A 17,091-nucleotide genomic window follows, 5' to 3' on the forward strand; every position below is an offset into this window, starting at 1 on the left:
TTGTTTCGGGCGCGGCTGCGCTGTGAGCGGAAGTTCATCAGAGCCGTCGAGCGTCGGCGTGTCGGGGTGTTTGCGGAGTGAAATACACCGAGTGGAGCTGCTCTACAACCTCCGGCTCGGCTCACACAGCGGGGGAAAACACAGGCGACCGGGGACGCTTCATTATTCATGCCCCGCCCCCCGGCCCCCGCCCTGCTGCTCTCTTTCCCTAAAACCCAATTAATATGTTGCTGCCGAGGCAAATGATTTCGCTTCGCCGTGGAATCAGCCGTGGCGGGGGGTGGGGTGGGGACACGATCCATCAGCGCCTGCCCCTGATGATGCAACGCGCTGCACGCAGGAGCAGGGCTCGGTCACGGTGGGGTGACGGCAGATGGGTAAAATGTGGATAAATGTGACGCGGGTGCCACTAAATCCAGACATGAGATTATCAGTGCGTCTTCGCTGTTTGTTTGAGTACGTGCACGCTGCCACAGGCCACGGCAACCTACACGGGCCTCGCTGTGTTTTGACTCGGGTAGGGCGGGGCTACAACGTGCGTGAGAGTGAGCGGCCGAGGAAATGCAACAGTTTTCAGAGTTGCATGTTTCATGATTTGCTTCGGTGGGTAAAAATATTGATCCGTTCTCAGCAACTGGCCTTGACCTTTGACCCATCACAACTGACCGTTGATGCGGCGGTGGTCAGAATGTTCCACAGTTCCTAAAATCTCTCAGGCCAAAGAACTTTCCAGAAAACAGGATCCAGCCGGAGACAAAGTTGTGTTTGGCTGAGCGATGATGATGGTGGTGGTGGTTACGGTGATGATGATGATGGTGATGATGATGATGATGATGATGATGATGATGATGATGATGACGGTGTCCATGATGATGATGATGATGATGATGATAATAACGATGATGATGATGATAACGACGATGACGATGATGACGATGGTGATGATGATGATGATGATGATGATGATGATGATGATGGTGATGATGATGATGATGATGATGATGACGACAACTGGAGTGAACGCCGGCCACTAAACCGTAAAACAGCAACCTGGGCAGGAGATGATGAATGGAACTCGGCCGAGACCTTGCCTGCTCCAGCAGAGGGCGGGGGGAGGGGCGGTGGGGTGGGGGTTGGGGGGAGCCAAGGAGGCGGGGCATCAGTGGCCCAGCGCAGCCGTGTGAATCTCTAATGCGTTTGTCCCCAAACGTCCCGCTGATACACACTCAAAATAGCTTGCACCCAAGCAAATATGCACACACACACACACACACACACACACACACGGATACACGCGCACGCACGCACGCAGCAGGGCGAGTGAGGAAGTGGATCCGCTTCTCGTTCGATTGGCTGTGCAGAGTGCGTGTCGATATCGGCGCTGACAGCGACCGGCGTGAAAACACGAGGGCAGCGAGCCGCGAGGACATCCAACACCGTCGCCCGGCTTCTGCCTCCTGTTGATCGCCGGCTGCAGCTCGACATTTGCTCTCACACACACACACACACACACACACACACACACACGAACAAACACCCACAGCGACTTCCTGATTTGCTAAGACCGGCTGCCTGCTGCTGCAGCACCGCTGTGACCAAGACTCGCAGGATCCTGCTGCGATGGAGGAGTTACGACGACACAGCTGGTTGGCTTAGATGTACGGAGAATCGGGGGTAGAAAAAAAAAGAAAAAAGAAAGAAGTTCTGATGCATGTGGAAAGCATCAATGCATGACATCACATGCACGTGGATTCCGCTGTGCACATGTCGCCCGTCATTGCTTCATTAAATACGGCGGCGAGGGTGCAAAACAGTGGGAGGAGCCGACGCCACAGGTTAGCATCAAGCGTGATTTACGAACTTCAAGCTATTAGAGTTTTTCTACGTGCGTGTGGGTTCTTCCTTTTTCCCCCTCGGTGCATCTTTATTTAAAGCCTCTGAAAGACAGCTGGTAATTGGCACGGCGCAGATGGCCGCTGCCGTCGTGCTGCAGTGTGAGCGTCGGAGTCACGTTTGGCACCAACTTCTTTTTAGAAAAACTTCTCGTCTCGCCCTGCCAAAATTGTTTGCGCTCCTTATTCCTTCCCGTCCTCTTGCGCTGCCCCCCCCCCCACCGCACCTTGGCCGAGACCGCTATCAAAGCCGAGTTCTCTCGCACTCCCACAGAGTGAGGCGGCGGCGGCGGCGAAGGCAGGTGAAGATAAAAGCGGACTCCTCCTCCCTGCTTGAAGGGCGCTAGCCGCACAATAACGGCTGCGCTCGCCTTCTGATGTTTGCTGCCAATGACGGCTCGGAGAGAAGGAACGGACCGCGACAGCAGGTGGCCGGCGCTCGATGCAGATGGAAATAAAGAAGGGCGGTTTAGATTTAGCGCGCGCCCAACGATTCGGTGGGCCTTTCTTTTTGGGTGCAGTTTCATGAATTACAATGAGGCAAATTAGAGGGAGTTAGTTTAATTTGGGGCCTGTGGAGGATTGTGTTTTCTGCTGAACTGTTGTCTGAAGCGGCACATCGGCTCCGGATAAAAGCCGGCTGATGGATGTTTGTGTCGGCGTGCAGCACTTAAAGCCGCCGTGCAATTAATTCACAGCGCAGGATCAATATTTCATGCGCATTTTTTTCTTCTTCTGTAAAACTGTAATGGCTCACAAGAAAACTACCTGTTGCGCTCCAGGGTTTATTTCTTTGTAACAACCAGTTTGAAGAGGCAGACGAAGACTGAAGAGAGTAACACCTTTAAAAATAAGTTAACATTGTCACTGACTCCTGAATGCCATTTCCTCAAAGCCTTCACCTACAGGTTATTAAAGGGAATGCAGTTTCAAGACACACAAGCGTTGCTCGTCCTGGAAGGGGATATTTTGGATTGGCTAACAACAACGAGGAAGCTTTAGATGTATGATGTCTGCTTCGGTCTATAAGTCTTCAGTATCATCTTAAGTAACTCAAAATTTTTTATAGAAGTACGTGTGTGTGTGTGTGTGTGTGTTTGTGATTAGAAAAAAAATCTTGAGCCCCTGGAACTCAAGTTCTTGAATCGCAGTTCTGGTTTGGTGTCTAATTTCTTGTGTATGAAGCCGGGTTAGCGAACTAGCATGCAGCGCTGTGCGACACCTGTTTGATACTCTGCTTGTTTGTTCTGCTACAATTGCGAACAAATCACATTAATTCCCGTTCCTGCTCCGCCACCTTCATCCCCAAACTCTCACCGCTGGTTATTCTGCCCGCCCGGCTCGAACCAGATGAAGGTGTTTTTGCGTGAGAAATATGCCCAGCAGAGCATAAGAGGCATCCTGGCTGCTGCTGTTGGATCTGGGTAAACACACACACTATTCCCCTCCTCTCATTCCAGCAACACCAGGGACCCTGGAGGGAAGCTGCAGACAAGAGCCGGCGCCGACTGAGGGTGCCGGGGACGTGTTGTCGCTTCCGATCGGCGCTGAGCCGCCGCCGGGGTCCAACAGAGGGCGCCGGGACGTGCAGAGGGAAGGACCCTTTGATTGCTGATGGCACGTCCCCCATCACAGACCTGCAGGGGGCGCTACCCTGCCACCGTCTCCACGTGTCTGAGGTTTTCTCGCAAAGGAGAGAATCGTTAACCTTTTGCTTTAAGCAAATTAATTGTTGATACTAACAGCCGTCCAACAGTTTTTTTTTTGTTTTTTTGTGGCGAGGCTACGGCTTTGTTGCCTGGTAACGGTGCTTTGCAGAGAGACGAGTAAATCCTGAGTTGATCTGCAGGCGACGTGTTGCGGAATTTGTAATCCCTCATCATCCGATAACACACGAGACGAGTGGCCGCACACTCTGTGGGTGACGCCGCAGCGCCATTAAAATTAATTGTAGCCCGCGTTTAGTGGCAGGAAGGAGCATCTTTTTTTCCTTCTTCCACTGCCAGCAAAACATTTATTGACCCTACAACCAATAGAAACACAGGCATTAAGGGGCGATTTGTAAACTTTTAGCTTGCGGTATAAACAACAACAACAACAACAACAACAACAACAACAACAACAACATCAGCATCTGTCTCTCCAGTCCGACCTTTTTCTGGAACAACTTGTGCGTCATGTTCTTAGTTGAGAAGGGAGAGAAAAAGTCACAGTCTGTGTTTTGTTTGTCCTGTCTGGGCTTCTGTAATAAACATCAGCAGGAAAAAAAAAGGACCTGCAACCTCTGCAGGTTTTAAGAAAAAAATATCACAAATTGATTTAAAAAAAAAAGGAGAAGAATGAAAGAATATCTCAGTTTCAGCTGATCGCACACAAAGTTCTGAATATCGTGTTCCACTCCGGGCTGGACCTCCTTCAAACTGGACGTCTAATCTTCTCTTTGTCTGCAGCTGATCTGTTTCCTGCATCACTCAGCTGTTTGAGTTTCCCTCCTGACGCTGCACTCGGACTCACGGCAGCCAGATCATTTTTCTTGTCAAAACGATTTTACAGTCGCGCATTTTCTTTTTTTTCCTGCAGACTGCACACACCACCAAAGGAACAAAATATATAATTCATCGGAATATGAAAGGAGTGAGGATTGATGCAAATGGGGTCAAGCTATCGGCTTAGCTCGGCCGATATCAGGTGATGGGTGGGTGGGAGAGCGACAAATCACATGTCAGCTCGTCCGTGTTGTGCGTGCGTGTGTGTGTGTGTGTGTGTGTGTGTGTGTGTGTGTGTGTGTGTGAAGCCATCGATTTTTGCTTCATGTAAAATGAAAAGTTTTAAACCGCGTTCGGCGCAAAGATTTCGACTTTTCGCTTCGCTTTAGTCTCAACTCGCTAGCAGTGTTCCACTAATCAATGACCTGTGTGGGCATGTACAGTGTGATAAATAGAAATATTGTAGAAATTCTGTTGATGAATTCGCAATAAATCTCCTTCAGTCTGCGCCGCCAAGAAGTCCGTCCCCCTGACGCTCCTCAACTGCTCGGCGGCGGCGACGGTGTCGCGGGTGGGCGCGGAGCTAATAGAGGGTGATGGATACTTTGACATAGGAGTAATTAACTGCACTCAATACAAACACTAAGTGCCTGGAAAACTTCCCGCAGCAACTTTCTTTCACGCGTTCCCCTCCCCTTGCCTCTCCTGCTTCTTCATTAATGCGCAGCTAATGAAGGAAGAAGCCAATGATCGATGCGGTCTCGAGGGTAAAACATCATAATTAAAAGTCGACCCAGGGCCCCCTTCACTCGCTCATTCTTCCAGATATATAAGTTCAGAGTAAACAAGGAGCAAAACTGAAAATCTGAAGTATTTGGAAAGTGGAAAACAAATGTTGTGAAAGGCAGAATGGCAGAACACAAACAATAATGGTCGACTGTTTTCTGTTCATGTGGGGAGGAAAGCAGCTCTTAAAAAATAGCAGCTTGGGAAGTGAATGGATCAATTTCCTGTCTGTCACATTCCAAGCAGGACAATCAGATTTCTTCACTCTCAAGGCTTTCTGTTGGAGCAACAGCCAGACGGGTTGAGCAATGAAAAACATGGGAATCACCAAAAAAAAAAAAAATAGTAATCATACCAAAAACATTTCAGAGATTAAAACCTCCAGCGCTGTTTTATACTTTTCTTTTAATGGATTAATGTCTTCTAGTCTTCATAACAACATTTGTTATGAAGACTGCAGCCCACAATCCACATTTCATTCTTAAGAAAACTTCCTGGTTTTGGTGTAACTAAACTGCTGATGGTAGCCCCGCCTTTTTCCCATAAAGGGGTTGACTGTTTGGTCCAAAAATGATTCCACTGGGAGCTTTTCAAGGTGGAAAGGAAGAAGAGGAAAAACCAGGTGGAGTGCAAATCATTTCTGTACAGAGCAGAAGGTTCCACGGCAACCAGAACTTCTCTCCCTCACAACTACGACAACTACATCAACAACACTTGCCACCGCAAAACTAGCAGAAGGCATCGGCCGTCGAGGAGAAGCGTGTTCCGCACGGCCGTTTAAACGAGCTTTCTCCAATTCAGCGCATCCTCATGGTGAGACACGCCCCCCCCCCGACACCTGACACATGGCAGAGGAAGACAAAGTCCCGCAGGCGGCAGCGCGGCCGCCGTGAGGGCTGAACAGCCATTAAATGCAACAGTAGGGGGAGGGAGGGAGGGAGGAGGAAGAGCATCACAAACGTCCGGAACAAATCCGTCCCAGTTTGCTGCGAGGCGCCTGAGCGCCGATTCCAAATTTCATTGTGGCAGAGAACACGCTTCCAGCGGCGGTGGGGAAGTGACCCTGCTGAGCACAGCCCCCGCTACCCCCCTCCCCCTCCGGTGCCTCAGAGAAGAACAAACACGCGAGAGATAAGAGAAGGTTCTACACGTGGCGGTGCGAGCAGACGCAGGTGGGGCAGGTTCGCGCCACCGCTGCCAGAGAACAATATGCACCCGGCAGATAATCGCGACGAGGCGGCCGGTACGACGCTACATGCTGCTGCAGGCGTGTCCTCGGCGCTCTGCTCTCCTGAGGCTGAACGCTGAACTGCGTTTAACCCCTCAAACAACGGTGGCGGCGGCGAGCTGTGTTTGCAAAGACAGGAGAGAGAGAAGGAGGGGAAAAAGGGCTTCTATGGAGGGGAAACAAATTGCTTTTGTCATGCTGTATATTTAATAAAGCATCAGGTCGGAAGGGCCACAAAACAACTTCCTCCCGACAGCCAGAGAGTCCACACAGGAAGTGAAGGAAGTAGCAGAGGAAGCGTTTAAAGTGACGCTCACCTGATGTGGTGTCTTTATGTCAATGTTCATTAAAAATTGAGGAACTGGGGGGGGGGGGGAAATGAATCAGCTTTAAAAAAAACAAAAAACAAACAAAAAAACAGTCACTGAAGGATGTTTCTACGTCCACAGTCAGCTTTGAGAAGTCACGGGTCAGTCGGCAGTAATCACAAAGAAAGAGCAAGATCTAAATGAATGAAGGAACTGCCGACCTCGGTGGGGACGTGATCAGCATGTGGACAAGAAAAAAAAAAAAAAAAAGAGGCTGATTCTGCAAAATATTTCACATCTTAAGGAAATTGAAACAAGAAATCTGGTGAGTTTTGACACAATCCTGGCACCAAAGGAGAAGGAAGAGGAAGAGGAGGAGGTGGAGGTGGAGGAAGAGGTCAGCGCATGGGAGCCACAGTCTGATTGGAGTACGGCTGAGGGGCGGAGACAGAGGCTGCCGCTGCTGACAGCTTTTAATGAAGACAATGGAGCTTCAGAGGACTCATTAGCATTCACGCGCTAATGGCATCGTGGCAGCCGAAGGTTTGAGTGGCAGCCACCCGCTCCGGCTGATTGCAACGGCCACGCCCACCCGGATGAAAGCGGCGCTGCACTCATCGCCTCCACGGGTTGATGAGAGGTGGTGATGCGGCCGCAGAGGGCGGAGCTTTTTCAGAAGAGCCTCCGCTCGCTCAAGTTGGTCGCAGCAGTTATTCCCACTGTGTTATCATAGAAAAAAAAATTGGCTAACTCTGCTGCTTGTTTCAACACATTATACACGTCATAAAAACCAAAACAGAATTGTTAGCATTTTCTATTTTCTGTGTTTGCAATGATTTTTTTCTCCTTTACTGCAGTTTTAACTACTTCCAGTCCAGGCGTCGCCCTTCAACACGCCTGTTCAAACTCTTCAGCACAAGAGTTTCTCTTTCCTTAAAAGTTCAGGCCATGAGTTCAGCACTGTGTGTGTGTGTGTGTGTGTGTGTGTTGGCTGTGGAAGCCAGTGTGTGATATTCACTGATGGCTGGCATTCAGGAAGGCGGGAAGCCGCTGCATCTCAGCGCAGCAGGTTGCTCGCCATGGGAAATCCTGCAGCATCGTCTGTGATTTTGTCATGAAACCAGTGGGCCATGTTAAAAAAAGAACTGAAAAAGAAAAGAAAAAGGACGGCAGACGAGGCTCTGAGAAGCTCCTGCCTGCCGCTGCTGGGAGGTCAGAATTTGGAATTTCGAGGCGTCGCGGTTGCACGCCGGCACGACTGAACAGCGGTGGTGAGTAAAGTGCATCGGCTGCAGACGCAGCTCCGAACACTGGTGACGCTGCATCTCTGGCTAATTGTTCCGAAGGAAGACAGGCAGAAAAAAAAAGAAAAAGAAACCATCAGACGAGCGCCGCTGGACGGTCGCCAGCCCTCGTGCATCGACCCCGTCGCTTCGATTGGGCTCGTGTCCCACATGTTTACCCATAATTCACTCTGCCCCGGCCCGGCCCGGCCGTCGAGCTGCGTAAGTGGGTGCACGACTCCGAACTGGCTGCAGAGTTTCCACTCAGAAGCCCGACGACGGTCCGACAAAACCGCGAGGCTGAAAAACCTGATTTTGAAGATGCCAGATTCATCTGAAGACAATGTGTGTGTGTGTGTGTGTGTGTGTGTGTGTGTGTGTGTGTGTGTGTGTGTGTTGTGACGTGCAGCAAATGACAGCAGCGCAGAACACTAGAGTGCGGCAGCAAGGCGGGAGAGCATCATTAAAATGAAAACAAGTCATCTTCCTGCTTTGAAAAGCGACTCCTTCACGCTGGCTGGAGCCGCCGCTGAACGGCTCTGCAAAGATCTCTGAGCTGCCGTCGCAAAGAAAAGATGCGGAAAGAAATTTCACAGGACAGGAAGGAAAGAGCCGGGGGCTGGAGGGGTGGGATGCTGACTAATGATACACACCCGCTCACCATTTGCGTCACCACCCTAAATCTGAATCTGATTCACCGTTTTGTCGGCCAATGTCGACCAACCAGGAGCTGGAAGCTTGCAGTGAATCCAATATATACAGAAGTATAAATACGTTTTCAGACACGCCTGTGAATTTCACTCAATTCCAAAACATTTGCCAAATAGTACATTTTGTGTGTGTTTCGAAAGGTTTGCTTGCATCGACGACACATGGAAATGATTGTGTTGTTTCTTGTCAGTCAGACAAAAGGAGACATTCCTGTAGTTCTTCTACTCTGGATGTGTTGCATCCAGTTGTGAGCTGGACGGAACAGTGCACGTGCGGCATGTGGGTGAATATAGGAGACTGCATTAAGACAGACGGCACTTGAAGACTTAAGACTGATTTTTACTGCAATGCAGTACAGTACAGAAAACGTTTCCCAACATTTTTGGCGCTGGCTGAGTGATTAGAGCACACTTAGAGAAAACATCCGCAGCCGCGGCACTCGGCGGTGGATTTAATCAGCGTCTGGCAGACGTGTGGGCTAATTTGCTGCGATTCCAGTTCAGCCCTGCTGATAATCAAGGGCTTTTTTTGATTGAGCGCTAAGAGCCGCATTTTGTGTAAAAGTTAATGTTTCGACTCAGTCGTTGGTGTCTGAGGTGCCTTTCGATAAAACTTGACACGCCAACTAAGCTTCTTCTTATTCGCCTCTTTAACATTTACGGCAAGCAGGAGAACGTCTGCTGGTGTTTTCCTTCTGACTTACTGAGAGGGGGCCGCAGATGCAAAATACATCACTAACAATCACTTGCGACGTGGCCAGTCGCAGGGCTGTAATCAAGAGATGGCTACGTGAAAGAAGTCGTGCGCACAAAACGTGGGAGGCGATCTGTCGAAGGCGCTGTTCCCTCAAGCACGTTCATCATGACTTACAGAAGGAATCTTTGTTCACAGGTGCTAATTGGCACAGGAGCGCAAGGTGTAGCGATATGTGAAGACAGCAGCGGAGAAACTGTCGCCCTTTCACAAATTGGGCCCTCGTCGTTTGGCTAAATGGGAAAATTAAATTTAGAGCGTTGGGGTTACAATGTCAACCGCTCCTGTGTGGGGTTGTGTGCACGAGCACGAAATGCGACCGCTAACAGGCAACGGCCCCGCACACTTTGTAAGGCCGTTTGGCAAACTGCAGTGTGAATTCATCGCTGACTAGCTTGTAAAGCAGCGTGCAAACAGGTTGAACGCACACACGCACACTGCAGGAGTAGACACCTCTCTAATCAGCATCTCTACCGACACAGAACACTCACCGTTTGAGTGACAGCGCAGTGAGACAGAATTTTTTTCCCCCACTGACGGCTCAGACTGAACATTAACCCGTCCGGGGCGAGATGTGTGTTAAGAAATAAAAAAAAAAAAAGAAAAAGGCACATGGGGTGATAGGGAGATGAAAAGGAAAGTGGATTTGCAGAGATAAGGCGTTAAAGCCGCGCGAACCGGAAGCGAATGGCGAGGACGGCGTGTTTGATTATGGAGCTCTGAGCTTTATGTCAATTTGTCTGCCGGCGAGTCGCAGGATCAAAAACGCTTCCGACAAGAGAGCGCGAGCAAGAGAGAGAGAGAGAGAGAGAGAGAGAGAGAGAGACAGAGAGAGGGAGAGAGAGAGAGAGAGAGAGAGAGAGAGGAGAGAGAGAAAAAGACTCGTCTGTGAGTTTATCCGTCTGTCAGTCGGAGGGAAAATGAAGGACTGTAATGAGACCTGCTTAATGTACATGTATATATATATATACATATATATGCATATGTGTGTGTGTATATGTCTTAAGTCCTTATTCAAAGTAGTGTCAAAAGAAGGATGACAGTACAATATATTAAAGGGGGGGGGGGAGGGGCCCTTGGGGGCCGCTTTGATCGAAAAAAAAAATAATCCCGCAGAAGAGGGAGAGAGATCTCATCTCAAACATGTAAATTAAATCCAGATTAAGGCACAAAAAAACAGAAGAAAAAAAAGACGCGAAAGCAAAGCGAAGCTAAGCGAGCGGCGGCGCAATATTTCCCGACATTAATTTAAAGGGATTATTGAAAAGCCATTTAGACGACAAAAGGCGGGAGGCCGCGTCTTGATAGGGATGACGGTGGCATCCAGTTCCGAGGAGTCACGTGACTTCACAGTGGCGAAATTAGTTTCTTCACACACACACACACACACACACACACACACACACACACACACACACACACACACACACACACACAAATACAAAGCCATGCTAATAGCAGCAGGTCGGATGCAATTAACGCTGCCAGCAGCAGCAGCAGCAGCAGCAGCAACATCACTGCAGTTTCACTGAGTGCTCTGTGAAGGAAACAGGTGCCAACTGTCACTCCACCTCTTTTGTTGTTTTCCGTCTTTTAAACGCCAATTTTGTCTTTTTTTTCAGGAGTTTCGCTGGGGCTCGGCATTTCACGACGTGTTTGTCCACACATGGCGTTCGTTAGCGTAACGACGCCGACCTGGCGGGTTCAGCGGGGCGGAGGAGGCTTAATGGCAGAAGGAGCTGAATTAAGCGGCAACTGGCGACCGCCGCAGCAAATCTGCGTGGCGCTAATGAGAAGGCGATGCCGTCCGCCGAATGAAACGCTGCCGCCGCCTCCTCATTCTTCTCCTCCTCCACCCCCTCCTCCTCCTACTCATCCACCTCCTCCTCCCCTTCCTCCTCCTCCTCCTCCTCCACCCCCTCCTCCTCCTACTCCTCCACCTCCTCCTACTCCTCCACCTCCTCCCTCCTCCTACTCCGCCAGCTATAGGGCGGAGAAAGGATAGAACGAACAGTTGGTGTAATGGCTTTTACAGCTTTGAGTCTGATAAGCTGAACTTTGCATTGCGGAGAGAAGTCCGATAAAGCGGCCGTCCTAATTGGATGTGCTTGGGTCACTCTTTGTGTGTGGAGAAAAACAAAAGAAAACAAAATAATTCCAAGAGGCGCTCTGGCGTCAGAGGTGAGTCGAGCGCTGGGAATAAAACCTGCATCCGTATTGAGAGCCGACGCCGGCGACTTTGCTTTATTGAGACTTTAAAAAAAAAGAGGAAAAGCAAACGGGGCGATTTCATTGGAAGCCTTGGCGCCCGCAGTCGGCCCTGATTCTGTGCCGCTTGCGACGACCGTCGTTAAAAGAAGACAAACATACATTCAAGTTCAACCGCGGCGAGTGCCGAGTGCGGAAAGATACCGTTGGCCCGCAGGTCAAGGGTCCCGCGATCCTCTTACACATTGCAGTGAGAAAGAGAAGAAAAACTATGGAAAGGCACAGCGTTGGGCTGTTGAGCTGGAGAGATGCGTCTCTCCAGCTCAACAGTCAAAGTGGATTTTCCAGATTGTAAACGCCCCCGCAAAGCGCACATTTCCGCAAGAGAAAGCGGCGATTCCGTGAACTTCTGCTCCTACAATTTCAAGCTCAACCTGCAGGGGAACTCAGACGACCTGATGTTGCTGCTGCTTTTCCAGAGGCAACACATGGCAGGGTTAGACTGAGGTCCATTCTGTCCTCTGTCTGCTTTGGCCTCCAGCATCTTGACCGCAGTTCAAGGAAGCAAAGGGAGGTGGGAAGTGTTGATTCGTTGCTCAGACGCATCGACCTGCAGTGAGATGCACGATCTGGACGGCAGCCAGACGACAAAAACGGACCTGACGCTCGGCCCTGCCAAGGGCCGCTGGGAAAAGAGGCGGGACCGTGACGGCGGTGAGGGGGCGGGAGCAGAAGCAGGAGGACGTGGGAAGACCGGGAAGTGCTTCCATGTTTCCTACTCGACGTTTCCAACGAGCGACTGCTTGGCCGGCGGGGGCCAGAGGCTCGTGGGGGGTGGGGGTGGGGGGGTGGGGGTGGGGTGGGGGGGGCTCGTGAATGTGGGTCGCCGTCCTCGGCTTCCACTCCTTCAGGGGCTTTTCACGTGGAGGCGGGGCAGTTTGAATACTGCATGCGGCACCCAAGGCCGTACCGAGTGCTGGCAAAAAGCGACACAAAGGAAACACACACGTGACGTCCTACAACGCCGCCCCCCGAACCACAGAGTCAACAGACAGGAGAGTTTTTCCAGCTTCCTGCCTGCCGGAGCTCTTTGGCAAGGCGAGGTGAACCCGCGGCAGAGTGGAATTAATTAGCTTTCATTAGCAGCGGCAGCAGTCGGCGCTGACTCACGTTGGTGGATGACACCAGTGACTTTGGGATGAACCATGACACGACTGCTCTCCGGCTTTTTTAGAAGCACTGCGACTGCTTCATGAGGACACCCAGCGTTTTCTGGTTTGTTTGTTTTGACAGCCACAGCTTTGGCCACGTTGACGACAAGTTTTGGTGCCCGTTTTCGTAGAAGACCAACATTTTTGTCAGGATTCATCCGACACTCGCCAACATTGTCCTGTGACCCCTGAAATCTTTGGAGAGAAAAGTTTGGAGACGCGAGTCTGGGCTGAAATCTTTTCCGACCCTCTTCGTGACTGAAAACCAAATGGCTTTGACCTAAAGTACCAGAAGCAGAAGGTTCATCCAGGCTTTGGCTCCTCTTGCTAAAACCCTCCATGGGCTCTTCAGCAGACAGACGTGTGAGATAAGAGTCATTGCAGTGATTTAAAAGGTTGTCGATTTAGGGAGCGCTTATACACTATTACTCTGTTACCCGTCTTAACCTTCAGCTAATTACTTTAAGTATGAGATTATCTGTGAAAGCAAAATCAATTGAAATTTTCCTGGTGATTACGAGGATGATCTGAAACAAAACAAAACAAAATCTCCAGAGATCCAGCATCCATGTGAGGAGATTCCAGCGCTACTCCTCGCTATTATCGCGTTTCTGCGTTAATTTAAAAACGGGCACAGTCCCACGTCCCACCCCCCGCACCCCCCACTACTAGCATGAAGCCTCTGCCCTCTGCCAACCCCCATCACAAGCGGGACACATTTCAAAGCGGTTACGAACGTGAGAAGAAATGTAAGGAAAGGTGGAGGCGAAGGGAGATCGGCTGCCGCGATTCATCTGAGAAGATGTTTAATCTTCCTGCTGGATGGATCCTCCACATCTACCGAGTTCACATCCCACCAACCGGGCAGCAGTCGGGCCTTTCTTCTCCCGTGGTAGACCCCCCCCTTCCGTTTTATTTTAAGCCGCCCCTGCGAGGGTCCGTGGGAGAGGCAGCGGCGGCGCGGATGCTAACATGGTCAGCTAAATGTTTCAGGAGGCAGGGGACGTGACTAAGCCCTCCCCTTGTTCTACAAAGCTGCGCCGCTGCTTTTGTCACACCACCGCTGACTGACGGACTCCCATAGCCACTCTCTCTCTCTCTCTCTCTCTCTCTCTCTCTCTCTCTCTCTCTCACTCTGTTAAACTGAGATTTAATAAAACAATGTTGACGTCCAGATTCCAGATGAAGGCTTACATCACTCGGCTCACCGTCATGGAGGAGCCCGCCGGGCGCCGGGATCATACATTTTACAGAAAGGAGGGGAGGGGTGCGGGGGAGCTGGAAATGAATGAGCCGACAGTGTGAGAGAAATATCTTTAGGTCCGCGGCACGTCAGTGGGTACCAGCAAACAGAGGTAAACACGCAGCGTTGGTTCAGAAATCCATGTCGGGCCTCAGCGAGCGCCCTCAGGATGAGGAATCACATCGGCGCGGCAGAAATGGACGAGAGCCGCCTTCCGCCAGCCCTCTGAGCTGCTATATTATGATATTCATTCGTAATTCGAATTCAGTCAACACGTCCGCTTCACTTCATCGATTGTTTTTAAATCTGCCAGCAAAATTCTCCCAAAAGCAGCGGCTGTAAAGAACTGAAAACAAAGTGACTAATAACGTCAATCAAAACTTCACCTCAACTAGTTTTCTTCCCTGGAGTGAAGCATTTGTAAAGGTCACTGTCATGTCACAGACTAATTAACACAAACAGGGAGTGAATGCAGCATTTTTTTGTCTTAATTTTTGCAAAAAAAAATATTTTTCCAATAACCTTTATTTAAATTCATGGTGAATTTTAGCCGCTGATGTCAGAAGAGAAACGGGTAGGAAATAATTTAACTCCCTTATGAAGCAAATGACAAACCAGATTCCTCGGGTCACAATTTACTTTAAAAAAAATTTCAAAGCAATTACATATATCCACCAGAGGGGTCACCAACTCCCAAACTTATCAGTGCAACCTTTATGTTTTTAAATTGACTTTACACTCAAAGTGCTGGATGCGGGCGGCTGTGCAACATATATTCATTTTTTCAAAAGTTGCTTCAATTTTGGATTTCATAAAAAAAATAATAAACAATACATTTAATACCAAATGCAATAATAAAATATTTTGGGACGTTTTGCTGGAATTCTGACTGACTCGTTGCGCCACAAAACTGTCTCGATCTTAATCCCGATAAATATTCAGCTCAGGCTGCAGTCGTCATGTTTACAGTGAGTTTCATCATTGTTCCTGAATTAGTCAGGCAGCGTCTCTACTTCCCGGCACTACCTTCACACCCACGAGCAGAGGGGAACTCGCTCTCCTCGGGCTTTGTCGAGTGCAAGTAAGCGTTTATTCACCGAGCCTTTTCTGCTGCGCTGACAGCCGAGGAGGAGAGCGAGAGCCGAGAGCCGAGCGCCGAGCTTCATGCTCCCTCGGCTCTGCCTCCACAGGCAGCGGGGTCAGAGTCACAATTTGATTTCCTCCTCAGCGAATAATATGGAACCTTCTGAGACCGCTCTAATGTCAGAGCCCATAAGAATGAAGCGAGAAAGTGCGGATGAAAACGGGGGAAGGGGAAGGGTGTGAAAATGAGCACTGAAGGAACCAGGAAAAATAGTTCTGTTTTTGTATTTTTGTTTTTCAAAGAAATGGCCTGAAAACAGCGACACCGCTTTTAGTTTTGGCTTTCAGTTTGTTTTCCTTTGATGCTGCAAAGTTTTTTTTTCTTACTAAAGCGAACAAAGTTAAATGACCTGATAAAAGCCACCCAAGAGAAGAAACTCTAAAGGAGCTTCATGCTGAGCATCAGCTCATCATCTCCGCTAAACTGGAGGTTTTGTCTGCAGAAAGGGGTCTGATTTCAGTTCAGGACCGACGGACTGGACTCGGTTGGCCTTTGGCTAATGATCATGTTGCGGAACATTTGGAAGGTGGAGAGAGTGATTCCGGCGTGTGGAAAGGGCAGGTACTGAAACCTCAAGGAAAGGAAAGGAGGGTGCAGGAAAGGAATAATGATCTCTTGCTCACCGGCAGACCTCCTAGCATTATCTGTCACTATAGAGGAGACACAGACAAGCAGCCAATTCAAATGCAACTAGTCAGTGTGCCTGGTTCATGGTATTGAAATGCTTTTGTGTAAGATGTCATCATCAAGATCCATTGAGCTGCAACTATCAGCTTGATGCGGATATAAAAAAGTGGGACGAGCACGTTTTAAAGAAGACAAACTCACTAAAAATAAAGATGTATGTTTGGTCATTTGCTAACAATCCAGCTAACAAGCCTTTATGTTCACATTAGCAGGGGGTCCACCTGCGGAGGCAGGCCAAATTCCCCACTGTGTCTCTGTTCAAGTTTTGATGATTTTTTTTCACCCTGTAATCAGTCAATTGTGATCAAGTGGGGCATCATAAAACTGCCATTCACATTAACAATGTCTGCAATCTGCTTTCTGACCATTGGGTGGTGCTTAATTTCACACATTGGATCTTTAAAGCGAAGGACATTGTCCACCGCCTGGCTCATTTCCATGCTAAACACGACGCTGTTATTTTAATGGTTTGGCAACAGATTTGCACATTTAAAGTCAACGTTAGCATCATGAAAGTGCAAATGTTACAATAATTTGTGCATGTAAAGTTAAAATAGTGACTTAACTCTCAATCCACCCCCCATCACACCCACACACACATCCCGAAACTTCAGAGAGATTTGCCACCTTTCATTACACACGGAGTGAATATTTTCCGGAGAGCACCAGCTATAAACAGTATGATGCGTCGGCTGTGGGCACCGCCGCCAGATAAACATCTACGACACGTGTTAAAAATGGGAAAATGTGATCCGCAAGAAAAAGGCCACAAAACTGCTTTGTGCAGCGGTTCGAGGCAAATTACCACACCGTCCCGGGGTGAGCGATAAAGAGGAAAACCTCAGCGTGTGACCAGTCGCCACTTTGCAAAGAGAGGGAAAAAAAAACGACAACAACAACAAAAAAACTCCCTCCGCACTTTAACCCTGTCCTCTCCTCGTGGAGGGAGGATTTCAGAATTTAGAAATCTGACTGTAGCCTGCTCACACATCCGTGTGACGGAGGCGCTGCCAAATATCCAGGAACACCAAAAAAAGGCTGGGGATTTGTGCGACATTGGCCTTGACTACCGTCAAACAGCACGAACAACAAACACGCCGTTTACTAATCTGAAGGCGGGTTCCTCGTAATTGTGCTGCACTTCCCCTGCC

The 17,091-nt window shown here is 49.4% G+C and overlaps 1 protein-coding gene across 2 annotated transcripts in view; it reads right to left on the reverse strand.

Moving 5' to 3' along the window:
* Nucleotides 1-17,091, reverse strand: part of tmem132e (transmembrane protein 132E) — a 269,977-nt gene that overhangs the window by 63,249 nt on the left and 189,637 nt on the right. The gene's annotated exons all lie outside the window — the stretch shown is intronic.

The sequence above is a fragment of the Nelusetta ayraudi genome, unplaced genomic scaffold (genome assembly GCF_046127955.1).
Source record: "Nelusetta ayraudi isolate G7.1 ecotype Tasmania unplaced genomic scaffold, CSIRO-AGI_Nayr_v1 ptg000033l, whole genome shotgun sequence".
NCBI lineage: Eukaryota > Metazoa > Chordata > Actinopteri > Tetraodontiformes > Monacanthidae > Nelusetta > Nelusetta ayraudi.